The 23979-nt window shown below is 35.0% G+C and overlaps 1 pseudogene across 1 annotated transcript; it reads left to right on the top strand.

Annotated features, from left to right (window-relative positions):
• The first annotated feature begins 9331 nt into the window (after nucleotides 1-9331).
• Nucleotides 9332-12465, top strand: LOC145011923 (alcohol dehydrogenase-like 7; annotated as a pseudogene). The gene is made up of 10 exons (XR_013664329.1): nucleotides 9332-9506; nucleotides 9665-9801; nucleotides 9922-9968; nucleotides 10199-10519; nucleotides 10747-10829; nucleotides 11110-11185; nucleotides 11332-11396; nucleotides 11525-11620; nucleotides 11701-11865; nucleotides 12122-12465. The product of XR_013664329.1 is annotated as an alcohol dehydrogenase-like 7 (transcript).
• The last annotated feature ends 11514 nt before the right edge of the window (nucleotides 12466-23979 follow it).

The raw sequence follows: 23979 nt of genomic DNA, 5'->3' as shown, positions 1-23979 counted from the left end.
TAGGGGCTCGATTGGAGTCTATTAGATAGTTGATGATCATTGTAGGATTTCATGCATACAAGATGTTTGTCATATTGTCTGAAAGAACCTAATAATTGTGAAAGTGGCATTTTATGTGAAAATCCTTAACTTTAAACCCTCATTAAGGCTAGCATTATTTCCCTTAGGTTAAATTGAATTTCACTTATCTATAGCCTAATAAGTAACCAAGAATCATGTTAAAAGTGATCAACTTAAGGCTTTACGATTTATTTCTTAATAGAACACCAAAAGTGATTTAGAAGCTATTATGATCAATTTTCCCAAATCTATCCTCCAACTTCTAAAATCTGTGCAAGTCAATAAGAACATCTAAAAATCATAAGACTTAGTTTTATGGAAATCTTAGCATGTCTGGTTTCTTCAAACTTTGAATCACATTTCGAAATTCCAACTCCTTGAGGGGTAAAGTTGACAATCTTCTCAGGTTGGTCCATGTTGTAACAGATTTCATACATTGTCTTCAAAAATCATAATAAATTCATCAAAACTCCGAATTCGTAAAATTCAAAAGCCTATAGTTAGATATGGATATATATAGCTTCCCATATATAATGGGACTGATGTAATATTAGTAGATTGGTATAGTTTTGTTCCAAGAGTGTTGAGTGGTCCAAAAAGTGACAACTTAAAGTTACTAATTGTAAATTTAATATAAAATCAACCAAAAATCGTTTGAATGATATCTTTATATTTATGAAAGATAAAAGGGGGAACTTTACCAATATTATTTTATCGAAATTTAAGAATAGTTTGAAAGGTAAGAAAATAGATCCGAAACAGAGAACTACAATCAATGAGAAAATAAGGAAATATATACATAAGTTTTATAAGAGTAATACAACAAAGCACAATCTAAATAATGTCATAAATTTTATGAGGCTCTAGGAAAGTAAATGATCCATCTAGCTTAAGCTAGCTAATTTTCAAGTTCAAGGAGGTGAGTTACACTAACTCTCCTATTATGTCGGCATTACTTGTTTTATGTTATTGTTCACAAATACCCTAATCCGATAGAGTGAACAAGGAAATGAAGAATGTAGTTCGTTCTCTAGTGAGACAAGAAGACAAGATTCATTTCCGCATTCTCGATTCGTTAATTGTTCTCGTGTTTTAAATCACATGTGATTATATGATTTAATCACATATGACTTATATGTATAAGATTCATTTTTGTGTTTTTTCGATTTAATAGTTGTTCTTTGTCCATATTAATCATATTTGATTAAATACATAAAATGATATGATTAAATACATGATAGGAACAAGATTAAATACATGATAACAACTTTTGAATTGAGAACACGAATTTGAATCTTGTTCACACAAATCATATGTGATTAGATATGTATAATCACATATTATTAAATACGCGAGAACAATTATGGAATCAAGAACACGAAATGAATATTGTCCACATAAATCATATGCGATTAGATGCATATAATCACATATAATTATATTTATCTAATCATATATGATTTATGTGGCTAACATTCATTTTTGCGTTCTCGATTCAATAATTCTTTTTCCACTTTAATCATATATGATTAAGTACATTTAATAAGATGTGATTATATTTTTCTAATCACATATGATTTTATTTGGAAAAACAAATCTTGTCTATGTAAATATTTATTCAAGAACGCGAAAACAAATCTTTATCCACATTAAACATATATGATTAAATACATCTAATCACATTTGATTTATGTGAATACAAGTCAATTTCCCTTTGTGGGTTCAATAGTTTTTCTCATGTATTTTATCATGTGCGATTATATGTATAATCCCATGTGATTAAGTACAGGAGCATAACTATTGAATCGAGAATGCACGAATAAATCTTGTCCACCTCAAATCAAATGCGATTATATATAAATATAATCACATGTGATTAAATACACAAAACCAATTATTCAATCGAAACTGCAAAATAAATATTTTCTATATAAATCATATTTGATTAAATACATATAATCACATGTGTATTTATGTGGAAAAGATTCATTATCACATTCTCGATTTAGTAATTGTTCGTTGTCAACTTTAATCATATATGATTAAATACATCTAATCACATGTGATTATGTGTATCTAATCAGATGTAATTTATATGGACAAAAAAGAATGATGTTTATATAAATCATATGTGATTAGATACATATAATCACATATGATTATATAAACGAGAACAACAATTGAATCGAGAACACAATGATAAATATTGTCCATATATATCATATGTGATTAAATGCATATAATCACATGTGATTATATGTATATGATCACATAAATTTTATGTGGAAAACATTTATTTTAGCGTTCTCGGTTCAGTTGTTGTTCTTGTGTATTTAATTAAATAAGATTATATGTATCTAACCAGATATGATTTATATGGATAATATTTGTTTTCTCAATATCGTTTAATAGTTGTTCTTTTACATTTAGTCACATATGATTTATATACACAAGATTCATTTTCGTATTTTCGATTCAATAGTTTTTCTTTTTCCACATTAATCATATGTGATTAAATACATATAATCACATATGATTAAATAAATGAGAAAAAATTGAATCAAAAATATGAAAATGAATATTATCAATATAAATCATATGTGATTTGACACATATAATCATATGTGATTCTGTACATGAGTATAACTATTGAATCAAGAAAGAAATAATAAATATTATCCACATAAATCATATATGATTAGGTATATATAATCACATATGATTATATGTATTTAATCACATATAATTCTTGTGGACAATATTCATTTTTGTGTTTTTAGTTCAATAGTTGGTCTCGTGTATTTAATCATATATGATTTATGTGAAAAAGATTTGTTTTCACGTTATTGATTCAATAGGTGTTCTCGTGTACATACTCACATATGATTAACATGGATAAGATTCGTTTTCATGTTTTTTTATTCAATATTTATTCGCATATAATGAATCACATGAGATTATATATATTTAATCACATATGATTAGTGTGCACAAGATTCATTTTATTGCCCATATAAATCATATATGATTATACACACATAATAACATGGTGGATTATGGGTGGTGGTGGTATGTTATAGGATGGGGTGATGGTGTTGGTGGTGAGTTGTGAGGTGTAGTGATGGGTGGTGGTGGTGTTTAATGCATGATGATAAGTTATAAGTGATGGTGGTGTTTGGTGGGTGTTAGTAGGTGGTGGGTAGTGGTGGTGGTAGGGTGGTATTGGCGGTAATATGTAGTTATATTTGGTGGTAGTAGGTAGTGGTGATGGGGGAGATATATGGGTTGGTGGGTGGTGATTATAGTGGGTAGTGGGTGGTAGTGATGGGTGGTGGTGACGGGTGGTGGTTTTGGTGAATAATCGATGGAATGATGGTGATGGGTGGTAGAGGTGTGTAGTGTTGATGGGTGGTGGTGAATGATGATGGTAGGTGGTTAGTGGGGTGGTTGTAGCGGGTGGTGGTGATGTGTGGTGAAAGCAGGTGGTGGTCATAATTATGGGTGTTGGGTGGGTGGTAATGATGGGTTCTATAGGTGGGTGGGTGGTAATGATGGGTTCTGGAGGTGGGTGAGTGGTGGTTATGGTGGGCGGTGGAGGTGGTGGTTTTGGTGGGTGATGGCGTCAGGTGATGGTGGTTGGTGGTGGAGGTTATGCATGATGGGTTGTGGTGATGGAAGGTGGAGGCGGATGGTGGTGGGTGGGTGATAGTGATGGGTGGTGATAGTGATAGTGATGGGTGGTGAAGGGTGGTAGTGGTGGATGGTGATGGGTGGTGAAGGTGGGTGGTGGGTGGGTAGTGGAGGTGGAGGATGATGATGGTGGTGGGTGGGGTTGGTGGTGGTGGGTGGTGGGTGGGTGATAGTGATGGGTGGTGAAGGTGGGTGGTGGTGATGATGGTGGTGGGTGGGGTTGGTGGTGATGGGTGGTAGTGGTGGATGGTGGTTATGGTTAGCGGTGGTGATGGTGTTGGGTGGTGGTTTTCGTAGGTGGTAGGTGTGGGTGGTGGAGGTGGAGGATGATGACATGTGGTGGTGGGTGGTGTTGTTTGAGTGGTGAGTGGTGTTAGTTCGTGGTTTTTTAATTTTTTATTTATTTTATGATTTATATTTGATGGGTTTCGAGCAATACATCAATCCTATGGTGTACATGCAAACCCTAATAGCTTTGGATCTAGTTTGTCTAATGTACATGCAATTGGTTATCCAAAGCCATAAACCCTAGATCTAGCATACAATTAATCATATTGACATAAAATAGGGTTTAGATCTAACCTTTGATTGTTGTATAGTAATAACAATCTAATCCTTGGCTTCAGAAAGCTTAGTGCCTCAAGTGTTGCACCTCTAAAGTGGAGTCACAAACACCACTAAGCAACTTGGATGAAGAGGTAAGAGAATGGAGGCACCAAAAACGGCTGGAAACCCTAAAGGTGTAGTGACTTGTAATCGAGTTTAAAGATCAATTTATGTAAGAATTAAGGAAAAAGAATCACGATGAACAAGAGAGTAAATATAATCTTTGATCAGCTCATATTATGCTTTCTGATTTACAGAGTATAACAGAATTCTCTATAAAGTGTGTGAAAAGTCTCTGATTCTCACATTGTATATACCCTTATTTATAGGCGTACAAAAGCATAATAAACTACTAAGGACTAGACAATAAAGCTTAGATAAAATGCCTTAGTAATTATAACGTTACATCCGAAGACACAACTTACGAAGACTAACAACCCTTTGTAACCAAAACAATACTTCGACATATTACAATACAAACCCTAACAATAGGAAGTGTTAGCCACGTTTTTGGTGCCCAAGGGTTCCTTATATACTTAGGCTATTAGGGTTATCAAAACAACGAAACCCTAATTTGACCGCTTAAGCCCTAAGCAGCCCATGGACTCCTTCTTTAGAAGCCTTGGACGATTTCTAATGGGTTTCCCCATAGAATTCGTCAACTCCTCCTTCTATGGAGTCCATAAGCCTATCTATGTAATTATCTTATAATTACACAATAAGTCCCTTAAGTTTAATTAATCTCTTTTAGCCACAAAATTAATTATTAATTAATTCTTGACTAATATTAATTAAACATTATGATTTCTCCTTTAATATATTATTCTTATAATATATTAATAAATCATAATTAAACCTTTCTCTCCTTAATTCATCCTACAAATTGCTATGGTGAAGGCAACCCAAAAGGACCATGCTCATAATCGGGTCAAGTACATACCAAAATAGTTATGGATCGGGTCAAGTACATACCAAAATAGTTATGGACTTAGACACTAATCCAACAATATTAATATTATTTGATGATTTTAATTTAAAAAAATTGTGTGGTCAAAATTTGTTCTCGAATATTCTCGATTGAATGTTCCCCTATATATATATATATATATATATATATATATATATATATATATATATATATATATATATATATATATATATATCAAGATTAATCAATTAGTGTCATAAGAACAATTAAATACTTTTGAAGGGTAATTAAAAATCATTATTACAAAAAATATAAAAATACATAAGTTTCAAATCAATATAAAGATTAAAATTTTTTTTTATAAGATATATAAATATAGATATAGATATAGATATAGACATGTAGATAAAATCTAAAGCTTCAATAAAAACTAGAATGGAATCAGTGCGCCTTTGGTGATGTGGTTTTGGAATTAAATTGCATCACAGTTTTGCATAACAGTTACGTAAGAATTAGACATAGCAACAAAATATTTACAACATCAGATTTCTTGCATAAGGATAGTTACATACCAGCATAATATTCATAGCAAAAGATTACTTCCTTAAGGGTTGCATAGGTACACATTGTTTATTTATAGTAGAACATCACTAAATAGATAAACATATTACTTATAAGGATGCTTGTCTTCAGGGAGTTTCTTGATTTGTTGTTTGAGATTGTTGATAAGGGCGTCATATTTTTCCTGCATATTATGGATGGTGTTGGTCATTTTTGCTGTCTCCTAGTGGTTGTCAAGTAGCACATGTTACGTAGTGTTTGAACATCAACGTCGTCACCGTGATTTGTTATGTATAGTCGGATATTTTCGTCAGAAACTTTCTTCTAACCTCAATTGTGTTGCTTCAAGTATGTCTGCAATTTCTCTAAGGAAGTCGATAATAATCATCAAAGTGTTATTGAAATCTGTACTATTCATTTTGATATTTATGATGCGATGTGGTTTAGATTTAGTTTTCAAAGTTACAATTTATATGTGTGGTATATTGTCATTTTGTGCATGTAGATAACGTAAGCTGTAGTTATAGACTTCCATGTGTGATGTTTTCCTGTTTGTAGCATTGCTTATTGATTAATTGCAAAGTAATTGAGAATAGTACGTGGCTTGTTATGCAATGGGTGGGTAACAAATGCTATAGTAGGTTACAGTTGAAGATTATTATTATATGATGACAACTTTAAGTAAGTAAAAAACAATAATAGTAAATAAAATTTATAAAAACTTATAAACGTGTGGTATATTGTCATTTTGTGCATGTAGATAATGTAAGTTGTAGTTATAGACTTTCATGTGTGATGTTTTCCTGTTTGTAGCATTGCTTATTGATTAATTACAAAGTAATCAAGAATAGTACATGGTTTGTTATGCAGTGGGTTGATAACAAATGCTATAGTAGGTTACAGTTGAAGATTATTATTACATGATGACAACTTTAAGTAAGTAAAAAATAATAATAGTAAATAAAATTTATAAAAACTTATAAACGTGTGTGTGGTTAGTTACGTAGAAAAATTTAATTGGAATATTACTTTCATGTTTTCTAATAATATTTTTTTATTTAGTTCGTATTAATTTAGTTTATATGAATATGCAATTTTTTTTAATTGACTCTTATTATGATGGTGTGTGTGTGTGTATATATATATATATATATATATATATATATATATATATATATATATATATATATTACTTAAAATCAATTACGTTTTTTTTTATTATCTTATAGAAAATGTGAACAGTAAGTTATTATAGGTTGTAGTTGATAAGATATTATTAAAGTTAGATATGTGTTCGAAAGTTGATAAAATATTAGTAAGCTATTATAAATTGTAATTGATAAGATATTAGTAAAAAAAAACAGAAAGAAAGATATGTACCTAAAGTGAAAAGACAAAGACTCACGTGTGTGCAATAAAAAATGAAAAAAAATATAGTGTTAATGAAAATTTTAGGCTTATATAATTTAGAGCAATTCCGTATAATCACCCATTATGTGGCCATGTGAACTACACATGACATGCTCCAATTATTTTATAGTGTTTTGTTTGATCTAAACCTTTCCATTTCTTGTTTACACTATGGATGATGACATGTACAAATATTGGAAATATCTTTTTCAATTTTTTTTAGTACCGGTGGCTTTGGACTCGATCATCAAGGTGGCTATGGACCCAAATATCATAGACATTATTGGTCAAATTATTGGATATAAAGAAACTTTCCTATAATCCTATCCTATTGCCGTGTACTTTTTCTTGAGCGACACTTATCTCTACTTATGTTAACTAAATAAAGATTTAGTTTAATTTAGTTGACTATTAGCCCTTCTAAAAAAACTTTATCAACTACTATCGATATTCTTCGGTTATCATTGATCATTTTATATACAATTTTGCTCCATCATCGGTTATCACGACCATTTTATATACAACTTTGCTGAATCGAAATACGTATAGGATATTGAATTCGTTAAACTAAATAAAAAAGTTATTAGATTTATTTTATTTATTTTTTGGAAAGGCAAATATGACATATTCTTACTAAAATACTCATAATAATATCTATGGGTTGAACGAGATTTGAACCTTCGATCTCAAAGAAAATGGTAACACCTGATACTACTGAGCTAAAAACCCTTTAGTAAATAAGTTATTAGATACTATTCTAATCCAAGGACTCGGGATATTAAAAAAATCCTTATTAAAAATACAATAATACATGTGGCAAAAAGAAAGGAAAAGTGATTTGTTAATCCTAATTTTATCCATTTATCATAATTTATGTTTTAAATGGTTACATAAAATATAAAAATACTATTATTAGTATTATATAAAATAAAAATATTATACAAACATTACTTATAATTATGAGTTCTTCTCAACCAGGTAATTAGATATATCAAATAAAATATCATCCACAACTAATCTCCTCTTAACTCGTCAACCTAATTCGAACTCAACCCAAAATTATCAGGTTGAGTTGATTAATTCATTTAATTTAAATAGGTCAACATGTCAAACATATTTAATTAAATTGGTTGGGCTGGATAAAAGTATCAACCCATCAATTAATTTAACTTTAATATTTATTAAATTTAATAATTATTGAAATATTATCATGTATTAATATAAATATAAATTTATAAATTATAATGTTCTATTTTTATTTATGTTTAAAAAAATGAAATTTTAATTCTTTTTTTTTTTTTGCAACAATAACATTAGTTATTTTCTAAAATCATTTCGAAATTACAACCTTTTAATGTTATTTGAATAATTTATTTATATTTATGAATTGGAATTGCCTAATTGTAGATTTTATTTAAGTTTGGAACAAACTTAAGTGGTAGAATCTTTAGTAATTTTATTTACTTTTTTAGTTATTAAGTGTGTTAATCTAGGTTTAACTTATTTATTTAATAAGTTGGGTTAAGAAATACATAAATAAATCAACCAAATAACGATCCATTTATCTAAAATATTGGGTTTGGTTGAAAATAACAATTATTTAGATAAATAGGTTGGTTTAAACTGAAATTTTCAATCGGGATTGAACTTAAACTGAACCTGCATTGACTTGTTGTTCTTAACTAGATTATTCTGAAACTTAAAGAGAAAATAAACCTCATTTATAGATAGTTACCAGTTTTTTAATGTATATTTTTAGAAAAGATTTTTTTTTTATTTTATTAAATTTAAATCAATCTATTATCATTTTCCTAAAATATTATTTTTAAGATTTCATCAAATACAAACAATTAATTTGGAACCGATATAGGATACAAGAGACATGAAGTTCAAGAATTTTGCTAAAAGAAAACAAAAACCATTTTTTATGTGGAAAAAATATTTTTGAAGAGTCAAAAAAATATCATTTTAAAACAATATTATTTTGAAAAAAATAGATTTTTAAAATTTTCTTTTTGTGGGGCAGCTGCTCCCTCCCCTCCTTATGAGTTGAAGCTAAAAAGCCATCAAGCCATCGTTGATTCCCACGGATGGAGACTAGACACTTCTAACCAATATAAAACATAATTCGATGCGGCAAACTCTGCAGCATTTGTGTTTGCGACTCAGAGAAGAAAAAACCAGCGGTGGCCGTTTATTATGGACGGAAAAAGCTCCAGCAATACCGCCGGCAAGCCTCTCCGATGCAGAGGTAAGTTCATCAACCTCTGTTTCAGAACTCTATTTTCATGGTTTTAAAGCAGTGAACACTTCCCTATAAATGAATGCCACATACTGACATACATCAAACTCATTGATTTCTTTATAAAACTAATGGAGTTCTGTGACTCTATGTTGCGTTGTCGACAGCTGCTATTGCTAGGAAAGCCGGGGAACCGCTGGTGATAGAGGAGGTGATAGTGGCCCCACCAAATCCACGCGAAGTTCGAATCAAAATCATATGCACTTCTCTTTGTCATAGTGATATTACCCTGTGGAAACTCAAGGTAGAGACTCATTAGCTCATTGCGTTTGAAATCTTAATTACACGTTATTCGTTTTACAAGTTTTTAATGCCTCCAAGTGTTCTTATTGAAGTTAACTAACCGTTTTTTTTTTCTAAAAAGGATCCTCCTGCTATTTTCCCCAGAATACTTGGTCATGAAGCAGTGGGGTAAACTTTTCTTATCCATGTACTGTAGATATATATATATATATATATATATATATATATATATATATATATATATATATATATATATATATATATATATATATATATATATATATATATATATATATATATATATATATATATATATATATCGACTTTTGTGTGTTATGATTTATTTGTTATTGCCAGATATATATAAGCAAATTATAATCATTTTATTTTGTTTCAAGGGTGGTAGAGAGTGTTGGAAGGTGTACATGAAGTTGCTGAAGGAGACACTGTGATCCCAACTTTTGTATCCGATTGTGGTGAATGTAGGGATTGTTTGTCGGAGAAAAGCAACCTGTGTACGAAATTTCCTTTCAGTATTTCTCCTTGGATGAGAGATGAGACAAGTAGATTCACAGACATCAATGGAGAAACCTTATACCATTTTGTGTATGTTTCAAGTTTTAGTGAGTACACAGTCGTTGACATTGCTCATGTAACTAAAATTGATCCAGCAATCCCAGCAAATCGAGCTTGCCTCTTAAGTTGTGGAGTTTCGACTGGTATATTCTATTCTTCTTGGAATGTTATTGGTTTTCCATTTTAAAGGAAAACAAATTAGGAATATTCCACTTCAAAATGTTATGAATTCATTAACTTTTAGGTTAGGAAATGATAATCGTATATCACATTAAGCTTTCGAGCTGATTTAAGAAAAGATAACGTGTTGATGACATAATATAGTAATAGATTCTATATTTGATATTTGGGAAATACAAAATGCTTTCAGGGGTTGGGGCTGCATGGAGAACAGCGAAAGTGGAAGCTGGAACAACAGTTGCTATATTTGGACTGGGTGCAATTGGGCTAGCCGTATGATTCTTCTTAATTCATTTCAAGATTATAATTATACTTTTAGGGTGCCTTAATATATCACCCATAAAAGCTTCTACGTTATTAGTCTTGTGATTGGATATTTATAAAATAAACCACATATACATAGAATATTGTATTAGTTTGGTATATTGTAATTGCATGTTATAACAAACTGATAAAACAATCATGAATGATTCAACGTTATGTGACATATATTCATGCATTGTGAATTTATATCTTGATGAGAGAATAAAACAACAAAGAGATGTTTTTACAGGTCGCTGAAGGAGCGAGGCTATGTGGAGCTAAAAGAATCATAGGTATTGATGTGAACCAGGACAAATGTGAAATAGGTAATTTATAATAAAGAATTCTAATATCTTTTTTTTTTTTTTTTTTTTTTTTCTATCTATCTTTCTATCCACGTGTTGTTATTTGATGAGTAGGAACGTATTTTGGGTAGACTCAGTTTTACATTGACCTATTCTTTTATTGGCAGGAAAGAAATTTGGAGTAACTGATTTTGTGAACTCGCGTAACATTGGGGACAAAACTGTGAGCCAGGTAACTTATGTACATGGTTCCGAGTTCACTGCCTCATAAATATATAATTAATCAGTAATACATTTTTTTTTCATTTTAGAAATAGATCTTAATGTGATTTTTAAACGTAAAGTGGTTGCTTGAAGCAGATAATAACTGAAATGACTGATGGGGGTGCGGATTATTGTTTTGAGTGTGTTGGTTTAACGTCTCTGGTGCATGAAGCTTATGCTTCTACTAGAAAGGTGCATTCCGTTCTATCTTTATATCATTTCAATTACTGGACTTCAAGTTTTTCAAATATATTTTATGATGTAATCTTCAGGGATGGGGAAAAACAGTTGTGGTGGGGCTTGATGACCCAAGTTCAATGTTGACATTAAGTACTTTCGAGTTACTTTATAGTGGGAAATCTCTAATGGGATCGTTTTTTGGAGGTCTTAAACCAAAAACGGATATAAATATCCTTGGAAAACGCTATATGGACAAGGTATGTATAATCTACCCTCTTTAGATTGTCGTTGATTTTTAAGATCAAATAAAAAAAAAAGTTCTCAAATTAATTCTAGAATCTAGATTGATGTATATGTGTTTTTGGACACGGAACATTTCAAACATAGTATACATCATTGCATTTATTTGGGGTATTTTGCGGGATTTATGTTGAGGGGAGTAAAAATGAAATATTAAACAAAAACAAAGTATATATAAGAAAATGATATAATTAAACATGGCGGTGTATTCAGGAATTACAACTTGATGAATTTGTAACACATGAGGTGGAGTTTGAGGAGATAAACAAGGCTTTTGACTTGCTACTCGAAGGGAAGAGCTTACGGTGTGTAATTTGGATGAACAAGTGATCAAAATTCATTTCAATAATGCATTGTTTTCTTTCTCTAGTTATAAAAATGGCACTGAATGTGTTATTTAGTGTTAATGATGACAATGGTGCCAGATTCCTGAGTAAATTTGAAATAAAGTGTGTAATGTGTGCTACTATTGGATGATCTTTCCTAGGGACCCATAAGGTTTGGCCTTTGGGACATGAGATGAAATTGATTATAGTGTTAAAAAAATAAAAATAAAACATTATGGGTAAATTTTAAATAAAATGTGTACTGTGGGCTACTATTGGCTAATCTTTCCTAGTGAACCATAAGATATGCCCTTTGGGAATTAAGACAAAGCAAATCGATGTTAAAACTATAAGCTTAACACATTCCTATAGGAGAAAAAAAAGGATTTGATTGTAAGTACATTAATTTAAAAGTGTTCTCTCACATCATAAGCTTAACACATTCCTATAGGAGAGTACTCTTAATTCCAATACTAATCAAAACTAATATATATATATATATATATATATATATATATATATATATATATATATATATATATATATATATATATATATATATATATATATATAAACATGCGCTGCGCCGCGGGTTTGAATTAGAATGGTACCGATGAGATAACATCCGTAACGTTAGTATGTTCGCAAAGTACATTGACAATTAATCCAAATTAATGATATGAAAATGATGTCAAGGAAAAAATGTGATAAAATATAGGTATAGACAAAGCAAATCGATGTTAAAACTATAAAATTGATATCATTACTAAGATGATCATAATGCAAAGATAAATTTTCATAATATTGAGGCTGATCTTATCTTAAGATGAGATGGTATGACGTGTATAATGTTTATTGAAATTTAGTAGTTCCAAATCTTCTTTCTCGGCTGCAATTGTAAGAATTCAACATGTGTTGGAACTTTATATATAAAGGAATTGTAAGTTGGCAATTTCCTTTGTATCCCACATTGGTGGGGGAAAGAAACTTTTGTGGGTTTATAAGCCTATTCCCCTTCAAAGGTTTTAGTGGATCAAAGGAATGGGTGCGCGAAATGGCACAATTTAGGCGCATGATGCCATTGGTTTTTATTTTTGACGAGTTCGGGTCAAGCCGGTTTGACCGATCCGGTCAAATGGTTGACCATCGTTGACTTCGTGGAGGCCAAGTCAGGGTATTCTAGAAGGATCAGGAAACGGCTTGCTTGGAGAGCAAGCTGTCGCCCTAGGTTTTATGGGGCCGGCCTATGGGGGCCTGTTTTGATGCCTTCTAGGGTTACGATACCGATAAATACAGCTCCTTAGGAGCCGCATTAAACCTCTCTCGAAATCTGAAAGCTTCCTCCCTCTCTCTGCGTTTTTCCCTAGTTTCCAAGTAGTCGCTTTGGGTTTGTCGATTTCCAGTGCTGTTGGAATATCGATAAAGCTGCATTAAATCCTGGGGTTTTACTCTGTTGCTTACAGCCAGTACAAGCGAAGTAAAAACCTTTAAGGACAGGAGTCTGATCCGTGCAGTTGCATCAAGATCAAGATCAGCAATCAACAGGTCGATTTTATTTTTCTGTCTTGTGTTTAATTCGTCCAATAACAGGATAGTCTTCTTCTACCTTTCTTATAATCAGATCTAATCGAGAAGGATATATCTGGTTTTTGGACGAAACTCGGTAAATGTAATAATAATTGGATCTATTATTCGCAACTAATCGACATATAATTCTCAATATTATTTGCCGGTTTCCTTTAGGGATGAGCATATGGACCGGGGAACCGGTACCGGAACCGGAACCAGAACCCGATGGAACCGGTCGGGCCGGGACCGGGACATTATTTTTGTGGATTTTTGGAACCGGGAACCGGTAGGAACCGGAACCGATATAACCGGAACCGGAAAAAACCGGTAGAACCGGCAAAAACCGGAACCGTATGATGCTATTTTTCAAGGACCGATTCCAACATTTGAAGACACGACAAGAACCAGTAGGAATCGGGAACCGGTGGAACCGGAACCGGTAGAACCGCCGGGCCGGTTCGGTTCTTAATTTTGGCCGAAGCCGGTTCCCGGTTCCGGTCCGGTTCGGGCCGGTTCCGACCGGTTCGGTTCTTTTACTCATGCCTAGTTTCCTTGGGCGTCTATTAGTTTGTTATTTACAACAATCTTAAAGGTTTTTATTTTATTGTGATCAATCAACAGACTAATGGACTCTACTGCTAGCCTTCACTTCACGAACCAAGAGTTTGCCAAACTTGACCAATTCGATGGTCAGAACTACACTGGTTGGGCCGAAAAGGTCAAGTTCATGCTTCATGTCTTGAAGCTCTCCTTTGTGTTGGACCCAAAACTGGCACCAATACCTGATGATCCAATTCCCAAGGAAGAGGAATCTGTGGACCCAGCGGTCATTATAGAACTGGAAAAACAAAGGATTCTGCGTAGAGAATCTGAGGAATTATGTGTGGGTCACATCAAGAATTCCCTTTCTGATTGGCTCTATGATCTTTACTCGCCGGTCAAAGATCCTAAAGAGCTATGAAGTGCGTTGGAACTCAAGTATAAGGCACATGAAGAAGGTACTAACAAGTACCTTGTGTCCAAGTATCTTGAGTTTCAAATGGTTGATGACAAACCAATTATGGAGCAAGTGCATGAACTCCAAGTCATGGTCAACAAGTTGAACGCACTCTCCATCTCTCTTCCAGAACTCTTTCAGGTTGGTGCGATCATCGCAAAACTGCCACCCTCGTGGAAAGATTTTTCTAAGAGAATGATGCACAAATCTGAGGACTACTCCTTGGATGATCTGATGAAACACCTCCGCATTGAGGAGGAAACTCGCATCAGGGACAAGCGAGGTAGAGTTGGACAAAGTGTGCATCATGTGTCAGCTGGGAGTTCTAGCCACAAAGGCAAATCTCGGGGACAGAACAAGAAGAACTTTGGACCCAAGAAACAAAGCTTCAAGAAACCGGGTAATCAGAATCCTAACTCAAAGCCAAAAAAGGGCCGATCCTTGTCACGTCTGCAAGAGAGATTGGGCACTATGCGAGAGAATGCAAAGATCGCAAATCAGTACCGGTTGCACATGCAGTCGAGAAGGTAACTGACATTGTAACGCCCTATTTATTTAAATAAATTAATAAATGTAAGTCCCAGACTAATTGGTGAAGAATTTTGATAGTTGGGGGTTGTTAGTAAGTTACAGAGTTATTTTGGGTTTAAATTAAAAAGAAATATAGTAGGGAGGGACCAATATTGGTAAAATACTCCAAAGTTTAATGAAATCACGGGTGAACCCGTCACCCTTATGTGCAGCCTCCATATTTAACCCATGACATGTGAAACCCTAACCCTAAGGATTCATTCAGCCGCCACCACCTTGTGACCCCCCTAGCCGCCACCTCCTTTCTGCTCACGTCTCCGATGCGGATCAAGTCGCCATCTGCTGCCGGCGACACCGTGAGCGACAAGGACCAAGCGAGACCGGACTTGGAGCTGTACATGGCGAAGTGTGGGTTGCTAACGAACGGAATACCGCCGGAGAAACAAGCTGGGGAGGAGTCTAGAGCGTTGAAGAACGAAGCCGCTGTGCTTCACCATCTGTTAAGGCGTTAGTACCACTCTGAGTCCGATAGCCGTCCTTCCTTCTTCTTCTTCTAATCAGCCGCCACCTTAGAAGCCTTCATGTCGCGCCGTTACTGTTATTTTGTTGATGTCATTGCTGGATGGGTAACAGAATTGTGAAGATGCCGCCGCCACCTTTGCCCTTTTCTCTCCGTGATGATGGTTGTTGAGGTTTCCATTAACCAAGACCGAGCAGGGACCATCATCGGTCGTTTCTGTTGCTGCAGTTTGCCAGCCGAGAACGCTACCCCTAGCCGCCACCCTCATTAACGGACTGTTGAAGAAGATAGGTTGTTGCTGCCATCAACTTTTCCATCAAGAACGATGATGGGCTGCTGGTGGGTGTCTATTTTCATGTGGATGTGTTGTGCGGGTAGTTTATTTGGCCGGAAAAAGTAGCTGCCGCCTTGTGTTGCCGTCGGCCACCATGGTGTGGTTGTGTGTGTGTGTGTTAGTGTGTTAGTGTATGTGTGGTTATGTTTTGATCAAACATTGTAATTGTAATTAATTTGGATAATAATAAAAATAATAGAAACCACCACCGTAAGGTGGTGGCCGCCACCGTGAGCTGCCATCGACCACCACTACCCGAGGTGATAGTGGGTGGTGCCCCGCTAGAAAACCCTAATGGGCTTAGAGATTGGTTTTGGGCCTTAGACTAATTAGGCCACTTGTGGGCCATTGGGATTGGTTTGTGAATTAAGCCCAAACTATTCCAGGCCATTTATCTAGTAGAGTAAAGGACTTAATGGACTAAGTCCTTAATGGACTAATTGAGAAAATCCTAATATTTGAGAGATTATCAGCACACACACAAGAATTATTTAATAAGTGAATATTAAATAATAATCATTGGTAGAAATTAACCTAAGAAATAATGGACTTAATGGATTAAGTCCTTAATGGATTAAGTCCCTAGAGTGTTAAGTCCTTAATGGGTTAAGTAAGAAACACTTAACCCTAGTTATCATTTTATGTGAAACCCTAATTTTACTTGGCTTTGTGTTGGGCCATCCAAGAACAAGCAAATGGACTAGAATAATTTATTGGGCTTTAGGGTAAGGTCCATATGAAGGATTGGGCCCAATTTGGAAAATTGGGCCATAGTTGGGGCCTAGATGGTTGTATGATATTGGGCCCCTAGATTGAGACATGTTGGACTGGATTGAACAATTGGGCCTTATGGGAAGTCCATATAGAGGTTTGGGCCTAATTTGGAAAATTGGGCCATATGTTGGGCTTTGATCCCTAGTTGACTTTGGGCCTATGGATTGGGCCTTGGGCTTGGGTAAGCCAATCCAGGGGTAATGTAGTAATTATCCAAAGCATGTATTTATAGTTATGTGTTAGAACCCAATTATTAATTGGGTGTTATTTTGGTGTTGACAGTTAGGGAATCTGTCATCCAGCAGCTGGGGTTGAGTCTGCATGACTTCAGCAGTGTGGGATTGTGTCTACAGGACTTCAGCAGTGTGAGGTGAGTTTCCTTCCAGTAGGAACGGGTCTAAGGCCACAATGCCGGCCCGTTTAGTAGCAATAGTTTTCGGACTTTGGTCCGATGCAGTTGTTAGTTTGTTTGATGCCTTCGTGGCTCAGACAGGATTTATGTGTTAAGTGTTATGGGCTACGGCCTGACGTAGTATGCAGTATATGAGTTTATGATCATGTGTGTTATGCTATTTGATATGTGTTTTTGCTATGCTATGCTATGCCTAGTCAGTTTCGGACTTTAGTCCGATGCAGTTAGTTCCGGACTTCGGTCCGATGTAGGGGACAAGGTCCCAGTCAGTTCCGGACTTCGGTCCGATGCAGTTAGTTCCGGACTTCGTTCCGATGCAGGGGACAAGGTCCCAGTCAGTTCCGGACTTCGGTCCGATGCAGTTAGTTCCGGACTTCGGTCCGATGCAGTGGACAAGGCCTAATATGTGTTTATATGTTATTGTATGGTATGTGGTAGTTTGGGGGAGCTCACTAAGCTTCGTGCTTACAGTTTCATTTTTGGTTTTAGGTACTTAGTTTTCAAAATAGGAGTTCGGGATGATTGCAGTGCACACACCATTTGTTCAGCCTGGGATGTTTATACTCTGATATATTTGACAGTTGTATAATATTTTGAGATACATTGCTTATGATTTCTATATGAGGTTTATTGACTATGGTTTTATCATTAAATTAAACGAAATTTTCAGACTGTGTTTTTGGGATGTTTCAGACATGGTGGCTAGTGTGAATCTTGGAGAGATTTTCATGATCTCCTCTCTTACTAGAGCAATCTGTGCTCGAGGTTGGTTCGTGGACACTGGAGCCACTGTGCATGTTTGTGGGCAACGAGAGAGCTTTCGCACCTACCAACCCATGCCTCATGGGACGGTTGTCGGCTATGCTGATGGCCATAGAGCTGAAGTTCTAGGAAGGGGTGATGTTCGGTTGAAGTTCACACGTGGTGAATGGGTGACTCTTCGAGATGTTCTTCATGTTCCTACTATCTCGAAGGGATTGGTTTCTGTGGACAAGTTTGACAAGGGTGGGTTCAAGATGGTGCTTGAGAGAGGCAAAATTGTGATCACTAAAGGCAGAAGATATGTTGGGAGGGCGAACAACACTTCGGGAATGTATCGCTTGTGTCTTAGTGATGAGTGTAATATGAGTGGTCCTAGTGTTGAGAGTGGTGTTTCTAGTGTTGCTAGTGTGTCGAGTGTTGGTAATGATGTAATTGATGGATTGGTTGCTAATGTGAATGAAGTGAACTTTTCTTGTTATATTGTTTGTTCAATTTCTTTATGGCATAAACGTTTAGCTCACACTAATGTTAAAAACATTGAAACAAATGCAAACTAAAGGTATGTTAAAATATGACACAAAAGATTTTGAAAAATGTGAAACATGTGTAAACTCAAAGTTCACTAAGAAACCGTTTCCATCAGTTAAGAGAAACACTTCATTACTTGAGTTGATTCATTCTGATATATGTGAGTTAAATGGAATCCTTACTCGAGGAGGAAGAAGGTATTTCATCACATTTTGTGATGACTTCAGTAGATATCTACATGTTTATTTGCTGAGATCAAAAGATGAAGCTTTTGATGCATTTAAACGATATAGAGCTGAGGTCGAAAATCAACTTGAAAGACACATCAAAATTCTTCGCTCGGACAGAGGCAGAGAATATTTCAACCAAGAGTTTGACACATTCTGCGAAGAGAATGGAATCAAACATGAGAGAACATCACCATACACTCCCCAACAGAATGGTTTGGCTGAAAGAAAGAACCAAACCCTTTGTGAGATGGTCAACTGTATGTTGAACCAATCGGGTCAACCAAACAATCTGTGGGGGGAAGCACTATTGACTGCTTGTTATGTTCACAATAGGATCACTAGTCGTGTGATTCCTACAAGCCCTTATGAGTTGTGGAAAGGTAGAAAGCCTAACCTAGACTATTTGAATGTGTGGGGGTGTGTTGCTTATTATCGAACTCCCGATCCTAAGCGAACCAAATTGGGAGCACGAGCTAATAAGAGTATATTTATTGGATATGCTCAAAATAGCAAGGCTTACCGGTTACTTGATATTAATTCTGGTGTTGTTGTGTAATCCAGAGATGTGGAATTCTTTGAGGACAAGTTTTCGAAGGATGAAGAAAACTCTAGTCATACAACACCTACAAGTACTTCTCGAGAAATACTTCCACCTCCTCCCATTGTCGAGGAACCAAGGAGAAGTACTAGGGCTAGAATTGAGAAAACCTTTGGAGATGATTTCTATTCTTATTTGGTCGAAGGAACACAAAAGAAAGTGACGAGAGAGGTCATATTTTCTATTAATTTGGATGATGATCCTAAGACCTTCACTGAAGCCATGACGTCTCGGGATGCTCCTTTGTGGAAGGAAGCAATCAATGATGAAATGGATTCAATTATGGGTAATGGAACTTGGTAGTTAGCTGATCTACCCAAGGGGAGAAGACCCATAGGATCCAAATGGATATTCAAGAAGAAATATCATCCTGATGGATCCATATCTGCCTATAAAGAAAGGTTGGTTGCAAAGGGCTATAGGCAGCGAGAAGGGATCGATTACTTTGATACCTATGCCCCAGCTGCTAGAATTAGTTCAATTAGAACTCTCATAGCAATATCATCTTTGAAAGGATTGTACATTCATCAAATGGATGTGAAGACAGCCTTTCTGAATGGTTATATCAAAGAGGAGATTTACCTGGAGCAACCTGAAGGTTTCATAATACCTGGAAAAGAAAAAAAAGTGTGTAGACTTGTTAAGTCTTTGTATGGATTGAAGCAAGCTCCCAAACTATGGCATGAGAGATTTGACACCACTGTGACATCATTTGATTTTCAGCACAACAGTGCTGACAGGTGTATTTATTCTAAATATACACTTACTTATATAGTAGTTATATGTCTTTATGTTGATGATATGCTAATCATTGGCACTCATCTAGAAGGTATTCTTGAGACGAAGAAATACCTATCCTCAAACTTTAAGATGAAAGATCTTGGAGAAGTAGATACTATTCTTGGTATCAAGGTGAAGAAGACAGGTGGTCAGATTTCTCTGAGTCAATCTCATTACATAGAGAAAATTCTGACAAAGTTTCAACATTTGAACATTAAAGAATTCAATACTCCTTTTGATTCAAGTGTAAAACTGAAGGTGAATTCTGGTCGAGTAGTGGCTCAACTGGAATATGCTAGTGCAGTAGGAAGTATGATGTATGCTAGTCACTGCACGCGACCTGACATCGCATTCGCTGTAAGCAAATTGAGTCAGTACACGGTTAATCCAGGGACGGAGCACTGGAAGGCAGTGGGTAGAGTACTAGGATACCTGAAAAGGACAAGTACTTTTGAGTTGACATATTCGTCATCTAATGGAATACTTGAAGGTTATTCTGATGCCAGCTAGATTGATCACACTAGTGATTCAAAATCAACAAGTGGTTGGATTTATACTCTGGCTGGTGGTGCTGTGTCTTGGGCGAGCAAGAAACAGACATGCATAGCTTATTCAACGATGGAAGCGGAGCTAATTTCCTTAGCAGTAGAGTGGATTCGAGATCTACTAATGGATATCCGTTTGTGGGATATTCCTATGCCTTCAATACCCATGTACTGTGATAGTGAGGCCACACTGTCTAAAGTATATAATGCGGTATATAATGGGAAGTCAAGACATGTAGGTCTGCGACACAATTTTGTGAGACAACTAATTGAAAGTGGTACCATCAAGGTTGTCTATGTCAAGACAAGTAGGAACTTGGCAGATCCGTTTACCAAACCTCTGACGAGAGATTTTGTTACATCTACCACGAGAGTCATGGGTCTAAAACCACAATAGAATCGTTTAGTGATGGAAACCCAACTTGACATTAGTGCTCCTAATTTTCAAGTTTAAAGGGTAACAACGAAAATCACTAACGATAGAAGGTACTATCATTCATGATAGATCCATGTGAGGTAGGATAGTACGTCGTTGCCGAGAACGAGGTTGAGTTACGACTCTTAACATAGTTTTTGAGACATCTAAGCAACGAAGATGTTGTAAAACTTTTCCTATATGATCTAGAGGTGGTACCGCCTCAAGTGAAGGTTAGTGGTTTATCTTCTAGAGGGTCATGAAAAGGATTCATAGTGCATGGCCATAATAGCGCTCAGGGAGAACACAATTATGACTTGTGATGTGTGGGGGTAAACCGGAGAGGTCATTTAGGTTCAATGTTTAAACCTATAAGGATACCATTGAATCGGTCTCTTCTTGTTTGTTCTCATTAAACTAGGGTTTAATCTTCGTGACACCCAAGTGACATCATCTGTCTGAGTGAAAATAAACTTACCAACTTGGTGGGGGATTGTTGGAACTTTATATATAAAGGAATTGCAAGTTGGCAATTTCCTTTGTATCCCACATTTGTGGGGGGAAGAAACTTTTGTGGGTTTATATGCCTATTCCCTTGGTAAGCCTTCAAAGGCTTTAGTGGATCAAAGCAATGGGCCAAGCCCATGCGCGCGCCTAGCCTAGCCTAGCACAAGCCGACGCCGCGAGTGCGCGAAATGGCGCGATTTAGGCGCACTTTGCACTACGCATCGGTCGCTGGGAGCTGAGGAGCTTTTATTTTTGACGAGTTCGGGTCAAGGCGGTTTGACCGATCCGGTCAAATGGTTGACCACCGTTGACTTCGAGGATGCCAAGTCAGGGTATTCTAGAAGGATCAGGAAACGACTTGCTTGGAGAGCAAGCTGTCGCCCTAGGTTTTCTGGGGCCCGTTTGATGCCTTCTAGGGTTACGATACCTATAAATACAGCTCCCTAGGAGCCGCATTAAACCTCTCTCGAAATTTGAAAGCTTCCTCCCTCTCTCTGCGTTTTTCCCTAGTTTCGAAGTAGTCGCTTTGTGTTTGTCGATTTCCAGTGCTGTTGGAATATCGATAAAGTTGCATTAAATCCTGGGGTTTTACTCTGTTGCTTACAGCCAGTACAAGCGAAGTAAAAACCTTTAAGGACAGGAGTCTGATCCGTGCAGTTGCATCAAGATCAAGATCAGCAATCAACAGGCCGGTTCTATTTTTCTGTCTTGTGTTTAATTTGTCCAATAACAGGACAGTCTTCTTCTACCTTTCTTATAATCAGATGTAATCGAGAAGGATAGATCTGGTTTCTGGATGAAACTCGGTAAATATAATAATAATTGGATCTATTATTCACAACTAATCGATATATAATTCTCAATATTATTTGTCGGTTTCTTTGCGCGTCTATTAGTTTGTTATTTACAACAACATATACCTGCAATACTTTTGGTTAACTTATGCAACCTAAATATAATGATTAATGTCAAATATAAACACGTGAAGTAGTGTTAAAGCATTGCACATGTAATAGTAGTACCACATGATCTTTCTGCCACATTATAACATAAACCACAAACTTCTTGTTCATATCAATGGGTCTTGAATCAATTGCCCTTCTTCCATGTGCAATCTTGGAATACACCATAAGATAAGGATGCAAATAAAAACAAAATAACAATTCATTAGCAAATTTATGATAGCAAATTTACGAAAAACACATTTTCAAGACATCAAATTACAAAATAATTATTAGAGTTACATAATAAAATAAAATAAAACTCCAAAGTAGTCTTTAAGTGTAGAGTGGCAAATTCCAAGACATAAATTACGAAAATGACATTAATACAAAGTAAATTACACAATTGTTCCCATTGATTTACTAAAAATTGCAAGTTTCGCTAATACAAAAACGGACTTTGGTCACTCGATGTCGGAAACAAATAATCATTCATACGATATTTTTAAGTAGTTAGAGATCCCCATCGTGTGACTATTCAAACTCGCATTGCCACACATTCTAATAATTAAGTAGTTGAATTTAACCCAAAGACTTTTGTGGAACGTTCAACCACTTACTAATTGGAAGACGTGACTATAAAAGATTAAGTTTGATGCATTAGTTACACTATACATAAAAAAAAGTGACAAATATATAGATAAAATTGTTGGGATATATATATATATATATATATATATATATATATATATATATATATATATATATATATATATATATATATATATATATATATATATATATATATATATAGTAGAAATTCAAAAAATGGTAGGAACCACGATTACTACTTTTGACCTTAAGATTAAAAAAAATAAATGGTCAGGATTAGATTTTATTTATTGTCAAAATCCCGCGAGATGATATGACATTTTCGTAATTAATTGCAAGATTTAAATAATTCTTGGGGAAGATTAATTGTTTGGAGGGTACAAGTGACAAAAACAGAAAGACTAAAAGAAATAAAGGAAAATTCGATCATTTGGCCTCTCTAGAAGCTGGCACATACCCCCATCCCAATACGATAAGTGTCCAACCCTTATTGGTTGGTGGGTTTTTTCTTCCGTCCGCTTAGTTTTTCGATCATAATTTTTTCTTTTCTTTGATTTTTTTTTTTTGAAAAAACCAAAGTTCTTAAAATTTAATTATTTACAAAATTAGCATAATCATGGAATTTGAATCTATATATATATATATATATATATATATATATATATATATATATATATATATATATATATA

Source organism: Lactuca saligna, chromosome 8, assembly GCF_052625555.1.
Source record: "Lactuca saligna cultivar CGN05327 chromosome 8, ASM5262555v1, whole genome shotgun sequence".
NCBI classification, from domain to species: Eukaryota; Viridiplantae; Streptophyta; class Magnoliopsida; order Asterales; family Asteraceae; genus Lactuca; species Lactuca saligna.
This window is presented reverse-complemented; position numbering and strand designations above follow the sequence as displayed.